Source organism: Canis aureus, chromosome 7 (assembly GCF_053574225.1).
Source record: "Canis aureus isolate CA01 chromosome 7, VMU_Caureus_v.1.0, whole genome shotgun sequence".
NCBI lineage: Eukaryota > Metazoa > Chordata > Mammalia > Carnivora > Canidae > Canis > Canis aureus.
Window position 1 is genome coordinate 30,352,944 of NC_135617.1, and position 16,411 is coordinate 30,369,354.

Below are 16,411 nucleotides of genomic sequence, written 5' to 3' on the forward strand. Positions count from 1 at the left end.
CAGCATTTAAACCCTTTATGATGGAAATATCTGAAAGCGTTTCCATTTCCTGTAATGCAGTTAGAAGCATTGTGAACAAAATAGGCTCTGTGCGACCCGGAGGCACTGAGCCTCCTTTTCTTCTCCTTATCTGCATCTGTCCACACCCAGGAATGGGAAGGGTCCTCCCAGGAATGGGAAGGGTCCCCGCAGCAAGACTGCCTGGTTGAAAGAACACAGAATATGTGGTCAAGCTTTCAGGTTTGAATTCTGGTCCCACCACTTACAACTTATCTAACTTTAGGCATGGCATTTAACCCCTTTGGATTTTTGTTTCCTCAATGTAAAAATGGATAAATACTAAATAATGTAATAATTTAGACCATTACTGTACAGACTTAATAAGACAATACGTATACAAGTTCTTTTAACAGCTATGCTATGTTTTAAATCTGAAAACTTGTAAGGATCAGTACTTCAAGTAATGCATGTTGCTTATTGTCATTGGGACTGGAATAAACCTGCCCAGTCACAGAGGTAAGAGTAGATTGCTCACCATTATATCCCCAGTTACTAATAGAGAGCTTGACATACAGCAGGTACTTGATATATGTTTATGGAATGAATGAACGACAGATACCTGACAGTTTATATCCAGACCATAATTTGAAGGTGGGAAAGTAAGAGTAGATCAATGTTTGGTCTCACTCATGACTTGCCACCATTGCACACTGTAAGGTTGGTACAAAGCATTTAAGGAACTGATTGATCAACTTCTTCCCCATTTTGATTGATAAGCTAATAAAGTATTTGGGACTTTTAAGTGCATTTTTTTCGAAAGTTGCTTGAAGTACTCCTCAATATATAAAATTTTCTTACCAAATCTTATCAATATAATGGAAATCCAGTTGTTAGGAACAAGTGGAGAATGTATGAATATATACCTCTTTCTCACTTGTCTGTCTCATTAAGTGGTACTGTGCAGAGTCTCAATTTTCCATATATCAAGATCTCCCATGGATTTCTTTCCATGTTTAATTGGATTCTAGGGGTGTCTGCCTTTGGCTCAGGTCGTGGTCTTGGGTCTGGGGATTGAGTTCCACATTGGGCTCCCCATGGGAAGCCTACTTTTCCTTCTGCCTATGTCTCTGTCTCCCTCTGTGTGTTTCTCATGAATAAATAAAATCTTTTTAAAAAATGGATTGTATTTTGGTGTTAAGTTGTATGAGTTCTTTATATATTTCAGATGTTAAATCCTTATCAGATCTGTCATTTGCAAATGTCTTCTCCCATTCAGCAGGTTGACTTTTTGTTTTGCTGATGGTTTTCTTCACTGTGCAAAAGCTTTTTATTGTGGCATAGTTTTAGTAGGTTATTTTCGCTTTGTTTCCCTTGCCTGAAAAATTTGCTAAGGCCAATGTCCAAGAGGTTACTGCCTATGTTTTCTTTTAGGAATTTCATGGCTTCAGGTCTCATGTTTAGATCTTTAATCTGTTTTTAGTGTATTTCTGTGCATGGTATAAAAAAAATAGTCCAGTTTCATTCTTTTGCATGTAGCTGTCCAGTTTTCCAATCACCATTTATTGAAGAGACTGCCTTTTCCTCACTATGCATTTTTGCCTCCTTTATCATAGATTGATTGACTATATAAGTATGGGTTTACTTCTGGGCTCTCTAGCTTGTTCCTGTTCCTTGATATGTGTGCTGTTTTTATGCCTATGCCATACTATTTTGATTACTATAGCTTTGTAGTATATCATGAAATCTGGGATTGTGATATCCCCAGCTTTGTTCTTCCTTTTCAAGATTGCTTTGCCTATTCAAGGTCTTTTGTGGTTCCATACAAATTTTAGGGTTATTTATTTTAGTTCTGTGAAAAATACTATTGGTATTTTGATAGGAATTACAATGAATCTATAGATTACTTTAGGTAGTGTGGACGTTTTGGCCAATATTAATTTTTCCAGTCCATGAGTATGGCATATCTATTTGTGTCATCTTCAGCTTCTTTCAGCAGTGTCTTATAGTTTTCAAAGTACAAGTTTTTCACCTCCTTGATTATGTCTATTCTTAGGAGTTTTAATCTTTTGGTACAATTGTAATTGGGGTTGTTTTCTTATTTTTCTTTCTGTTACTTCATTATCAGTATAGAAATGCAACAGATTTTTGCGTATTAATTTTGTATCCTGCAAAATTACTGAACTCATTTATTCTAACAGATTTTTGATGGAGTCCCTAGGGTTTTCTATATAGTATTGTATCATCTGCAGATAGTGAGTTATGCTTCTTCATTACCAATTTGGATGTCTTTTATATCTTTTTCTTATCTGGTTCCTATAGCTAGGACTTACAATACTATGTAGCATAAAAGTGGCAAGAGTGGGCATTTTTGTCTTGTTCCTTATCTTAGAGGAAAGGCGTTTAGCTTTTCCCCATTTACTATTATGTTAGCCGTGGGTTTTTCATATATGGCCTTTATTATGTTGAGGTTGTCTCCTGTAAACCCACTTTGTTGAGAGTTTTTATCATAAACAGATGATGAATTCTGCCAAATGCATTTTCTGTAACTATTGAGATGATCATATAGTTTTTATCCTTCATTTTGTTAATGTAATGTATCATGCTGATTGACTTACAGATATTGAACCATTCTTGAATCCTTGAAATAAATCCCACTTGATTGCAGTAAATGATACTTGTAATGTATTGTTGAATTTGGCTTGCTAATATTTTGTTGCAGATTTTTACATTCATGTTCATTAGTCATATTAGCTAGCTTTCTTTTTTTTTTATAGTGTCTTTGTGTGGTTTTTGGTATCAGGGTAATGCTGGCCTCATAGAATAAACTTGGAATCTTTCCTTTTACTGTTTTTTAAAATAGTTTGAGGACAATACATATTAAATTTTCTTTAAGAACTATGGCTTCTAATAGTGTATTTACCTTACATTTGTGTAAGAAACAATATGGTACATATATTTTTACTTTGCTTTACACAAGAGCATCAACGTGTATGTTATAACTTCTGTATGACATCTTCATACTCTAAAATACACTGGTATTTCTATCATACATTTAGTTCTGTAGCTCTGGCACAGCTTTTGTCATTACTTAGCTTTAGTATTTGAGACAAGACATTTTTCTGCTCTCTACCTCAGTTGGCTTATTTATAAATAATTTAAAGGTAGGCTAAGGTGGAGGAGTGGGAGAGTGTGTGAGCATAAGAATGGGCTAGTTTGTGGGGAATATGGGTGGCTCTGTCAGTTGAGCATCTGACTCTAAGTTTTGGCTCAGATCATGATCTCAGGGTCATGAGATCAAACCTTATGTCATGCTCTACACTCAGTGAGGAGTCTACTGGAGATTCTCCCTCCCTCTCCCAATGCCCCTCCCCTCCTTGTGTTTGCTTTCTCTCTCACTAAAAATAAATAAATAAATAAATCCTTTAAAAAGAAGATTGGGGTAGTTTTCTGTCTTGATCTTGACTTAAATAATAATATTTACAGGCAGGACATATATTTTCAACTAGTTTCTCAAATTTAAATTTTAATTCTTTCTCTTTCCATAACAACATAATAACAAAAATCTGCGGTTAACAATTACTGAGCACTACTTCCAGTTTAGGCCTGGTGCATAGAGCTTTACATCTTTCACTGAATCCTCATAACAACTTTGCAAGTTAGATGTCATTATTATCCCCATTTGCAGAAGTAGAAAATGCACAAAGAAGTTATGTAGTTGCCCAATCTTTAAGTGGGGAGCAGTGGGCTTACTCCAGAGCATTGAACCATCAAGCTACACTGTGTTTGCAAGGTAGTGATTGTGACCATTGCACAATGCTGTTTGCTTCCAGGAATCACCACTGAATGGGAACAACTGAGTAGATCTTATCATGGAAACTTTCTGGGACCAAATGAACTTATTAAAAAGTGAATGCCTCATGAATTACTATATTTTGACTGATATTTGTAACAAATAACTTTCATAGCTGATACCAGAGTTGAGAAATTTTACTTAAAATTTCCAAGGTCTCCTATTCTAAAAGTCTCCATTGTTTGCTAAAGGGGTTTATTTAAAAAAAAAAAGTTTATGTAAATAACATGCTTCCTCAAACCTTAGCACTTCTATTTTTTTCTAAGATTTTATTTATTCATTCATGAGAGATACAGAAAGATAGAGGCAGAGACATAGCAGAGGGAGAAGTAGGCTCCATGCAGGGAGCCCTATGTGGGACTCAATCCTGGAATCAGGCCCTGAGCTGAAGGCAGATGCTTAACCGCTGAGCTACCCAGGGGTCTCAAACCTTAGCACTCTTAATCTGTTTCTGACTAGTGGGTTGTCTAATCACCTGGAGCTTCAGTGCTATTATCTAAACAATTCACATACTAACTCCAGAAGTTTTCAAAGTTGGGTGAACATGATAATCCTTTTGGAGCAGGGAGAAAACATTAGAATTTCTAATTTTAGCTGATCCTTCTAAAGGTTTATATTTGTGTATAATACATTAGTGTAGTCATACGTGTGTTAAATCAATAAATAAGTAAGCCAGAATTTATTGTGAGTGATCAAAAAAGTTTGAAGACTACCGATTTAGCCATTTTTGTACCTGAAGCTGATTTTCATTACGGGTAGAAGTAAGGTCTGTGTTCCACTTATCTATTGCAATGTAACAAATCACCCCCAAAATTGGTATACTGTAGAACAATATGAATATTTAAATTTCTCACAAAGCGTTTGGGTGGGACTCAGCAGGAACTGTTTGTCTCTGCTCTACCAGAGTGGTTGAAAGTAGACTGGAGCCATCTGAATGCTGTTCACTCACAGGTCTGGCAGTTGATGATGGCTGTTATCTGGGAAGACTCAAATGCTTGCAGGCAAAAATAGCTGGGACTCCTTTGCACCGCTCTTCCTCTCTGTAGTCTTTCCACTCTATCTCTCCAGCATGCCAATTTCAGCTTAGCCAAACTTATTACAGAGCAGCTCAGGGCTCCTGAGGTGCATGCACCAAGGGATAAAGCCAGGTAGAAGGCTAATGACCTTTTCTAATCCAGCTTTCAAAGTTGAATAGGGTCATTTTTGTCACATTTTAATTTTTAGAAGTAAATCACTTTGGGAATAAGATCCCACTTTTTGATGGGAGGAGTGTAAAAAAATTTATGAACATAGTAAATGTTCACCTCCACAAGTGTCCTGACTAGGGACAATGAAAGGCCAATGATGTGGTTGGGGGTACGGGAAATATCAGAAAGGGAGACAGAACGTAAAGACTGCTAACTCTGGGAAACAAACTAGGGGTGGTAGAAGGGGAGGAGGGCGGGGGGTGGGAGTGAATGGGTGACGGGCACTGGGGGTTATTCTGTATGTTAGTAAATTGAACACCAATAAAAAATAAATTAAAAAAAATAAAATAAAAGCTATCAACAACAAAAAAAATGAATTTAAGAATTAAGCTGTAGGCTGGATATGAACTGGAAAAACTGAACTTTTCTTCCATTCCTGACTTCATCTCTTGCTTCCAGGACCTTCATAGGCACTGGGAGACTCCTCTTCTAGCCTGGCTCATGAGTATTTGATGGACTAAATGACACTCCACAGGAGAAGGGAGGGCAATTGGATGCCTTTTTCTATTCTGATAGGCCTAAGAGGAAGGGATTAAGGATCCTCTGACCAAAATATCATGTATGTCAAAACGTCATCATAGGTATGTGTGTTAATAAAAAAATGTGCACCTCTCATCAAAAGATCATGTCAATAAAGGTATATGTGCTAGTAGAAAATATGTATACTTCCCACCAAACTGCCAATATCATTGATGACATGTGTTCTCATAAAAATATGTAGTTTTGCTATAAGCATTTTCCTACTCATAAGTTAATTGATTTTTCTAAAACAAGAGTGTAGCCAATAGATCTTTAAAATCACTTTATCCTTTGCTCCTCCCCAACATTTCAGATAAACAAAGTAAATTTATGTAAAACTCTTTCCTACAAATAATAAAACACTGGTAAAAGAATTTCCCCTTAGACATATTCCACTGAGGTGATATAGCTAAATACTTTCATATATGTAGCTTTCATACAAGTCAAGATTTCTAAGAGTATATCTACTCCTGAAATGATATTAAATTCTAGTATAAAGACTAATAACAGCCTCCTTTGACATTTGATCAAGTAACTTAAAACAAAAAAGCCAGAGAAGAGTGATGAACATTTAGAAGTTGTTCAGAAGTGAGCCTTAAAGGTGATTAAAGGACAGAGAAATAAGACTCAAGAAAGTGTAATGTATTGAGATTATTTAATTTTGACAGGGCGGAGTCTGAAAAGATGACTCATTTCAACTTCTGTTGATCAGAACTCTCTCCTATGCTACACTATACACTACAAGACTATAAACACTATGCCAAGAGATGTCCATGATTGGGATTCTGGAGTAATGAAAATTTCTATAATGGTTTTCATTAATCTCTATCCTTTGCCACCAAGTTTAAATTTCACTAAATGTAAATTTAGTGCCTTCTCATAGTTTGAAAATGGGTAATCCATGAGACCCTTATTCTCAAACCAAGCCAGAAAATAGAGGTTTTATGTTCATAACTCTTACATGGGAAGGCACTTTACAATTATTCATCTTCATCTAGCTGAGTCAGGAGCTTAAATTTTGGTTAGTTTTAGTAAAGAAAGTATGTAAAAAATCTATAGTTTTAGTAAAGAAAGTATAGTAAAAAAATCTGTAATTAATAATTAAAGTAGAGTTTCAAGGCTGATTGTTAAATAATTTTCTGTCATGATCATCCAAATGATTTTTTTTCTTTCCTAGAATGACTTAAATATCATAATGCCTTAAGACGCTAAAGATAGAAGTGATATACATATTTCTTTGGAGTCTAAGATCCTATGAATTTAGTGGGTTTTTTAGTCTTTCTTTTCCATTTATGTTAAGGACTTTTCAATATTCTAATTTTAAAAATGCCTATTTACAATTATATATATTGCCTGTAAAATATACCACAATGCACATACATGGTTTAAGTCCATAAAAGATACATTTGGTACTGTTATATTTTCAGAGACTTTGTTGCATACTTAGTTTCCTAATTGCTGCATTAGGGAACATTGTCTTTGGGACTTTTTCTAGTAATTGATTAGCTTACTATTTTTTTTTTAAGATTTTGTTTGCTTATTTATGAGAGACACACACACACAGAGAGAGAGAGAGAGAGAGAGAGGCAGAGACATAGGCAGAGGGAGAAGCAGGCTCCATGTAGGGAGCCTGATGTGGGACTCGATCCTGGGACTCCAGGATCACATCCTGGGCCAAAGACAGGCACTAAACTGCTAAGTCACCCAGGTGTCCCATAAAGATAGCTGTCACATAAATACTTAACCTGTGTTGTGTAATATACATTTTTGTCCCAGATAAACTTTCTTGAAACCAAATGCCTCTATGGTAAATGCATTATTCCTAGAAAAGACCTTAGATCCTACACCTTTTTATAAATCAGTTTGCTTTTGTGAGATTCTAACCGTGATCTTATTGTACAGTTGACACTTGAATAGCTCAGTGTGCTGACTCCCCACAGAATTTAAAATCAATGTATAACTTTTGACTCTCCCAAAACTTAACTAATAGCCTACTGTTGACCAGCCTACCAATAACATAAACCTGTTTTGTATGCTATATGTATTATATACTTGGTTCTTACAATAAGCTAGAGAACAGTGTTGTTAAGAAAATCATATTGAAGAATCATTTACAGTACTGTAAAAATGTATCTATAAGTGGACTCATGCAGTTCAAAACCTGTGTTGTTCAAGGCAACACAGGTTGCCTTGTAATTTGGCAATGGGATATATTTTTATTTGGTTGCATTTCAAGAGTATTCCATCTAGCTGTGATGTAAAGGCATTCATGTAAGGTATCCTGAATATATCTTGTAGGCCCAGATTTTCTAATTATTAGTCACCAAATCTGATAAATTTCATATCTTCCCATGCCAAAGAATGGCCCACAAATAGACATAAGGACTATATTCACCAAAGATGTTGGATGTTTGAATCTGTTTCACTGGAGTGCATTTAAGAGGAAAAATGCCAGTATCTAAACCCAGGCACATTAATGGTTTATAAACCACTCGAAAAAATGTGGAGATGTCACAAATCATGAACACAAATCACATTCCTGGAATGTTTAACAAAGAGATATTTCTCTTTGATAATTCTCTAGGAATTTTGTGTGTGGGGGGGGTATTTAGTTCACCATCATAACTTGTTAACTTTTATTTCAATTACTTTTTTGCACAAATGGCAGTATATATTTATTTTTTATTTAAATTCAATTAAAAAAAATGGATCATTAGTTTCAGAAATAGAAGTCATTGATTCATCAGCATTATAAAATACCCAGTGTTAGTTACATCATGTGCACTCCTTAATGTCCATCACCCAGTTATCCCATTCCCCCTCCCACCTCCCCTCCAGCAACCCTCAATTTGTTTCGTAGGATTAGGAGTCTCCTATGGTTTGTCTCCCTCTCTGATTTCATGTTGTTTTATTTTTTCCTCTCTTCCCCTATGATCCTCTGTTTTGTTTCTTAAATTCTATGAGTGAGATCATATGATAATTTTCTTTCTCTGATTGACTTATTTTGCTTAAGCATAGTACCCTCTAGTTCCATTCACACTGATGCAAATGGCAAGATTTCATTTTTGATGGCTAAGTAGTATTCCATTATATATATAATCCATTATATCCAATATATCCAATATATTCCATTATATATATCTATATATATATCTATATATATATATATATATATCTCACATCTTCTTCATCCATTCATCTGTTAATGGACATCAGGGCTTTTTCCATATCAATTACTTTTAAAATTATTTGGATTGAATTCATTAATGATAATTTTCCTCTTTTCCTATAGCATTTAGGAAACCTCCAGGCAATCATCTTGTGCACTAAGTTTAATAAAAGTCTAAAGATGTCAAGTAAAACAACAGTGACAAACACTTAAAAGAATGGGAGAATCCTTTGGCAATGCTCTATACAAGACTTTGTGGGATCCTTCTTTCCTCCATTCTTCAGTCTTGTGAAGAGCAAGCCATTAGGATACTCAACTACCAGAAAGGGTAAAGTCATAACACCTGCAATTGCCATAGGTTTTCTCTGCGATTCAGCAAAGCTTATCACTCCTTTTCAGGCTCTGCTTCCACTGGGACCCATGTAATTAAATGAAATTCTCCACCTGACCCTTTTGACTGCAGACTTGTAAGATGAGAAGCTACTAAGGTTTTCTCTCCTAGGACAGAAGATTGACAGTACAGGTTGCTCGTAAGATCCATCTGCCTGCAACCTGCAGGCATATTATTCCTTGAAAATTGTTAGAATTTAATGGGATAACTTTTGCATTTTCTCCAGCTAATTATGTTTTAAATTATATGCCCTTTCTCCTTCCTGTTTCTTTTTATTTTTCCTGAGTGTTTTGTTTTGTTTTGTTGTTTTAAATATTATACTGCCCTTTTTGGGTGATTGGATTTGTTCAAAGTAGGCCCAAAACCTTTAAAAGACTGGTAGATTCTCTCAAACTGAAACAAAACAAATTTCTCTCTCACACACACACACACACACACACAATTTATACTCACATAAAATCAAAATATGTAGAAAGAAAACTATTCTTTTATACAACTATATTTGGACCTTAGAATTATGTTCATAAAAGCTTATGGCAAAATGAGAGAGAGAATCCAGATGAAGTGATACTAATGGAATACTTGCTTTATGCTTTAAGAATTATACCTGACGTGTTATGGGCACATTGAATTGCATTTTTAAATTTTGGTACTAGGAGAACTATCATTGAATGGAAATATGCAGTGCATCTTTTTGTGAGATGAAGAAGTGTTTTAGAGAGAAGGAGACCATTTTTAATAGATCTCTTTCCAACTTAGCCTTTCTTTTAATCTCTGAGCATCAAGTTTATAATCTGTAAATAGAGATATTAATTTATGCCTGAGAGAATGGTCAAGAAAATTAAGAACTAATTCAGAACTAATGTGAGTTTGCTTTTTGATTTAAAAAGGTCTATATAAATATTAGTAGGCTTATGTTTCAGACTGGCACCTGTATTATCTCAATAAGTCTTTTTAACATGCTATTGTCATATTACTACATTTTTGTGAGGGAGATATCAGAAAATTGGTGTCTAGTCTTGCTTGGTCATTAAATTCCAAGGTATAACTTCATGAAAGTTATTAACTACTTTGAACTTGAGTTGCTCATTCCTTTATTCATGCAGTATGTATCGAGTACCTATAGAATGCCAGACAGTACTGTTGACTCAGAATACATCAGTGAAAGATAGAAATAGAGTTTATGAAGTAGGCATTCTGATGGGGAAAGGCAAGCATCAAATGAAATAAATATATAATAGAGTATGTTAGAAGGTGGTAAGTGGTCTGTAAAAAATAAAACACAAAGGAGACAGAAAATATGGAGCGTAGACTTTTGTTTTTTGGTTTTAATTAAGGTGGTCAAAGAAAGGCCTCACTGGTAATTTTTGAAGAAAGATCTTCAAAGATAAGGGCATGTACCATGTGGAAATGTGTGGGGACAGGGAATTTCAGGTAGAGAGAACTGCAAATGCAAACATCTCACAGTAGAAGTATGTCTTGGCAGAGGCCCATGTAATTGGAAGCAAGTCAATGTGAGAAAGTAACAGAAGATGAAGCCAAAGTTTGAGGTGGGGAGGACAGATAGCATGGGGTCTTGCAGGCCATGTTCTGAGTGAGAAAAGACAATATTGGAAGATTTTGTATAATTTAGGTTTTAACCCTGTCTTTTGGCTGGAGAATGTAAATACAGGGGTCAGTCTTTATCCTTTATTTATTTATTTATTTATTTTATTTTTATTTTATTTTATTTTTTTAGTCTTTATCCTTTAAAATCTCTCACAGTCTGGGTCCAAGATCCTGTGATATTTGACAGTTTCTCTCTCAATTTGCCTACTATTATTCCAGGAAGAATAAAATCTTGTTCAGTCTCTTGGCCCACTACTGGGACCAGCTGTTTGGCAGACCATAGGAATTAGTTGTCCATAAATGTGGGGTCAATGTGGCCAGTTCAACCTTCACTTTCCCATGGTTTTCTAAAAATAATTTAAGAGAAGTCATAATGTTTTGGAAGTACTAAAGAAATGATGATGATGATATATATAAAAGACCATGGTGTGTGGGTCTATTATGTATTTTTTACTTCAGTGCAAATGAGAAGCCTAGTGCAAAGAAACTTATGATTGGAAGATTCGCTAGTATGTCTTTCCAGTTCTTCACAAAGCCACAAAAGGCTTCCCTCTGGATTTTCACATGAGCTGAGTGCCCTACTAATAGGTGAAAAATGTGTCTCAATCAGGTATAATCACATGGAATTCCAAAGTGAGGAACGTGCTAGTTAATAAGTCCCATAAGACTTACACATTCATCAAAAATGTTTTAAAAAGACATTGTATTCTAGAGCTAAAATTATTTGCAATGCTAGTTTTATAAATTTATTTTTACATGCTAACTCTATAAATTCCCCAACACATTGTTATTTGGGCAGTAAATATTTTATGTGTGTGATGTACACCAAACTTTTAGAAGAATAGAATCTAGTATGAAGTGAAATACCTGTTGTTCTGTACAATCAGATAACTGCTGATGATATTGATTTTTTAAAAAGAATAAGATAATTTTGCCTTTTTTTAAAAAAGAAACATTATAATTAAATCAAAGCTTCCTTATTTGAATGTAAAATTTCTGTATTTGGCAAGTACATTAAGTTGGGTAGAGAAATTCAAAATTAGGCTTCAAATTGACTTACATTCTCTGAGAGAGAGAGAGAGAAATGGAGAGAGAACTAATGTTCTCTACAGTGAATTTTTATGCTTAAAAAAGAAAACATTAACCAAAAGTACCAACATCATAAAAGAAGATATGTGTGGCAACCACCAAAGGGCATTTGGATTCTGTGTAAAAGGCCTTGAAATTCCCTAGAGCTAAGTTTAATAAAGGAAAGATAAGAATGTCATATTGAAATTCATAGAATTGACTTGGCATGATATTCAGAGTTCATCTCATGCACATGCATAAGACAGTTTCCCTGCATCCTAATGGATTGAAAACAACATGTAAGTTAGTATTATGGTTTGAGACAAAGTACAAACTAATTGTAGCATAGCTATAGGAACTTTTAAAAATAATATTGTTTATTAAACACTACAGAGTACCAGGGACTCCTGGCCAAAAGCAGTTACTGTCTACTGTCTTTATGCTGCTGGTCTGAGACTATCAGGAATCTAGGACTATTGCATATTATAAACATATCCATAAATTATTTGTCCCAGATTTCCTTCTGAATTGTTTGCTTTGAGAAGTTGCTTATATCTAATTAATTGGAGTAAAGATTATTACCAAACTATTGGGAAGACTAAAAGCAATGATCAAATAGTTGGCTTTCCAAATCCTTTACTTTATACATTTTTAATTTCCTTCCACTTAGCCAATTAGTGAGTGGATTTGAAGCTATTTAGACAAATACTATTCTCTGATGTAAATCACTTGTACAGAAAGTTAGGAGACCCCAGAGATCTGAGCCTGACTGCTAGATGTCATGTTCACAGCCACCATGTCACCATCCATACCAGCATGCAAAGCCAACAAGGAGTCCAGCTGACTTTGATTTAGAGGTTCTTTGGCAAATTGTCTCAATTTCAAAATCTATCTCTTTTAATAACAATAGCAAGTACATAATGCTATCATATGCCTGGCACTATTTGGATTTATTTAATTGACCTTATCTGAAGTGTTTCAGTTAACTTTTGAAGTGTTTGAAAACACCCTAAAACCTAGTAGCTTCAAGCTGTAACCATTTAATATTATTCACTATTTTGTGGGTCAGCTGGGCAGTTCTGCTGATGTAGGCTGGGTTAGTGTGTTTTCTGTCAGCTGTGGGTCAGGTAGAGGGCTTTGATACTTTCTGTTGAGTTCTCTATATCTCTGCAGTCTCAGCTAGGACCACTGGGCTAACTCACTCATTCTGACCCATGTGATTGCTCGTTATCCAGGAGCATGTTCACAATGATGGCAGCGTTGTGTTCACAAGGGGGATACAGGGGCTTGGAAAAGAGTACTGGAGAGGAAAGTCTCTTGAGGTCCGCCCTTGGAACGTATGCAGTGTCACTTCCAGTGAATTCTGTTGGCCCAGGTAGCCAGAGGCCTGTCTGTAGTCAAAGTAGAAGGGAACTAGACTTTTCTTTTTGATAGGTGGAGCCATAAGGGTTGTCGATGAGGAGTAAAGGACTGTGTTCATTTTTCCAGGTGGACACAGCTCTTTCCATTTGACGGGTGAGAGAACTGAGATATAGAGTTTATATGACACAAGGTTATGTAGATTCTAAGTGTCCAAGTCAACATTCAGGAGTATGACTCCAGAATCTATGTTCTTAACCCATGTGCTATATATTTATTTTATATGTGTGTTTCTTAGATGTCACTGCTGCACATGTCATGGATCACAGGAATCATGCTTACTGCCTTCTTTCACATAAAGGACTTGTGATTTTCATGGCACCATCCATTCCACACCAACTCCCAACCCCCAACCAAAAGCCCGTAATACATAACACTTCTTTCCTCTGGTCTTTTATCTCAGTGAGAAAAATCATAAGGTCTTTTTAAAGTAGGTATTAGGAAAGTATTGTATGTTAATGTGTCATCTTTTAGAATACCTATAAATAAGGGTAGAAACTGTTTATTTATGGTTTTATTTAATATATTTTTTAGCAGATTCTAAAATGAGTTCTTTTTTTTTTTTCCTAAGATTTTATTTATTCATTCATGAGAGACATGGAGAGAGGCAGAGACATAGGCAGAGGGAGAAGCAGGCTCCCTGTGGGGAGGACCCCAGGATCAGGACTTGAGCCGAAGGCAGATACTCAACCACTGAGCCACCCAGACACCCCAAGTGAGCTCTTCCTTTTACTAGCAAGTACATTCCATTAAGGTAGGGACATCAACTCCACATTACAGTTGTTTCCCTACAGTTAGCAAATGGTACGTGTTCAATAGTATGAATTAAATGGAAGAATGAAGGAAACCAAAATATTAAGAATTGTTAGTAAACATTTTTAATCATTGATTTCATCAAGTAGATTATAATAATATTATACTCCATTTATCAAAGTAATTATCTGCATTTTTGTTTATTCAGTAGCATTTCCTTTCCTCATTATGCTTGTTACAATTTACATATGTATAAGTTTACATGTGATACCATAATACTATCTCCAGATTTTCAAGAAATTCTTTGCTAATTTTGAATTCTTTTTCTTTTATAGTATTGTATTATGACTCTCTTGATCTAGACACATAGTGTTTCGAGTGTGTGTATTAAGGCTTTTGAGACTAAGGTAACTTTCAACTCACATAGGCCTTTACAAAGATGGAGCTTACAGCCCTACCCTGCTAATGCTCTGTTCCTCTTTTGAAATTGAATCCTTGGGCTCAACCTAGTGCTATGCCTTGATAAGAACCCATGCAAATATGAGTGTTGGAAACTCCTTGAAGTTCTTTATTGGAAACTCTTCTCAGTTACCTGGTGAGTTGTATGCGACGCTTTTCTTATTTTATCAATGGGAATTGAGATACAGAGTGGGTAGGCAGCTTGTCAAATATAAAATCAAGGCCAAGGGATTGGGTAGCCAAGATAAGAACTAAAGGAACCTCATTTTATAGCCCATTGTTCAAGAGACTAAATAATGTGGTTTGTAAAGAAAGAATAATATGGAAAAAAATACTACTTCTGTTAATCATGAATTGTGTGTGTGTGTATGTGAAGATTTTTGATTAGAACATACTAAAAAGTTGGTATATGGTTAGTTTGTAGAATTGACAGTGGATCTGCATGATTATTAATAGGAGAAACATTTCATAATTCATCTCATTAATGTGTAATTGCTATCTGGAGACAGATCTTACCTCTTAGAAGACAAAGAGCAAAATGAGGTTAAATTGATTTCTTTTTTTAGAGATTAGAATACAAGTCATTAGAACATATGAGAAGAGCCTTAAGTGAGAAAGCTGATTAACTATGAGTTCATCCTTTGTCATAAACCCTATTTTAACCCCAGAATCTGTCTAATCCAACAATTAGTTTCAAAATATTTTCCACGAATGTACTTTATTACAATGGTGTTTCTTGTCATTGAAGATTCTGAGGTTTTATCAAACAAGAAGTAGTGGGATTTGCTCTTCACTCCCACCGGCTTAAAAGTTTGTGGTATTTTTAACACACAAGATTGCTTTCTTCTTTGACCATTATTTTGAAAATGTTTGTATACAATTAGTACCATGTGTTCATACAGTTAGTTGTATATTTTGCCAATTTCTTTATTTGTCTCCACAGTAAGGAAAGGAACTGAGTCAGTGTGAAAGCCACCAACCTTTCATCAGCCTTTCTCTGGATGCTTCATCTTCTGTAGCTTGGTGCTGGGAGCTACAGCCCTACAGGCATCTCACTGCCTGATGCTCAGTGAGGGAGGAGAAGGTGCATATACAAAGAAGGTAAGAAAAAACACACATGCTGTAAACAACTTATATTTAAAATTTAACTAATTTAGAATCCTTTTCTTTCTTTTCAGTTACAGCTTTGAGTATCACATTAGTAAAGACCTAATAGGAGGGAGTGAAATGTACTAGAAAAACTTGTTGGCTATTGTTCATATAGAAAACAAATGAAATTTAAATACAACAAACACGCATCTGTGACAGCCAGTTGTATCAGCTGACAAGGGCTTCCATCTTGATTGGCAGGGGAGAGTACAGTGGAGAGCACTCTATATATCAGCTGTTCTGTTTGTCATTTTCAATTTGTAATTATCAGACTGCCTGACTGAGAGGCAGAATAATTAATATAGTCTTACCCAGACTTATAAAAAGAATTGCCTGGAGCACTTGTTAAAAACACAGATTCTCAGCTCCACCCAGATCCTGATGAATGGCAGCCTCTAGGGATATGCCCTGGAAATTAATATTTTTAATATATCTGAAGGTAATTTGTATTCACTGATAGTTAAGAGAATTTACAGAATTCCAAGTCTGTCATTTACTGTTTGAGATGAAGAGTTATTTCACCTAACCTAAGCATCAGTTTTCTCCTCTGCGAAATGAGGGTGATGACAGTACTTCCCTTTCAGTGCTATTGTGAACACCAAATGACATAATGTGGGCAAAATATATATCTTGGTGCTTGGCACAAATGCTGAATATGCATCAAGTTGCTTCTACTACTGCCACCCATTACTGTTATTTTATCCAGTGAACTCTGATGCTGTGGGCCTACCCAATTGGAAGATAAAGTGCATATAAATGATATAAGGAATCATTGAAGG

The 16,411-nt window shown here is 35.3% G+C and overlaps 1 long non-coding RNA gene across 1 annotated transcript in view; it reads left to right on the plus strand.

Annotated features, from left to right (window-relative positions):
* The first annotated feature begins 31 nt into the window (after positions 1–31).
* Positions 32–16,411, plus strand: part of LOC144317209 (uncharacterized) — a 293,885-nt gene continuing 277,505 nt past the window's right edge. Inside the window, exons 1-5 of the long non-coding RNA XR_013383151.1 lie at positions 32–240; positions 5,497–5,678; positions 9,185–9,315; positions 13,843–14,619; positions 15,427–15,584. This is a non-coding gene — a long non-coding RNA (uncharacterized LOC144317209). The remainder of the gene's footprint in view (positions 241–5,496; positions 5,679–9,184; positions 9,316–13,842; positions 14,620–15,426; positions 15,585–16,411) is intronic.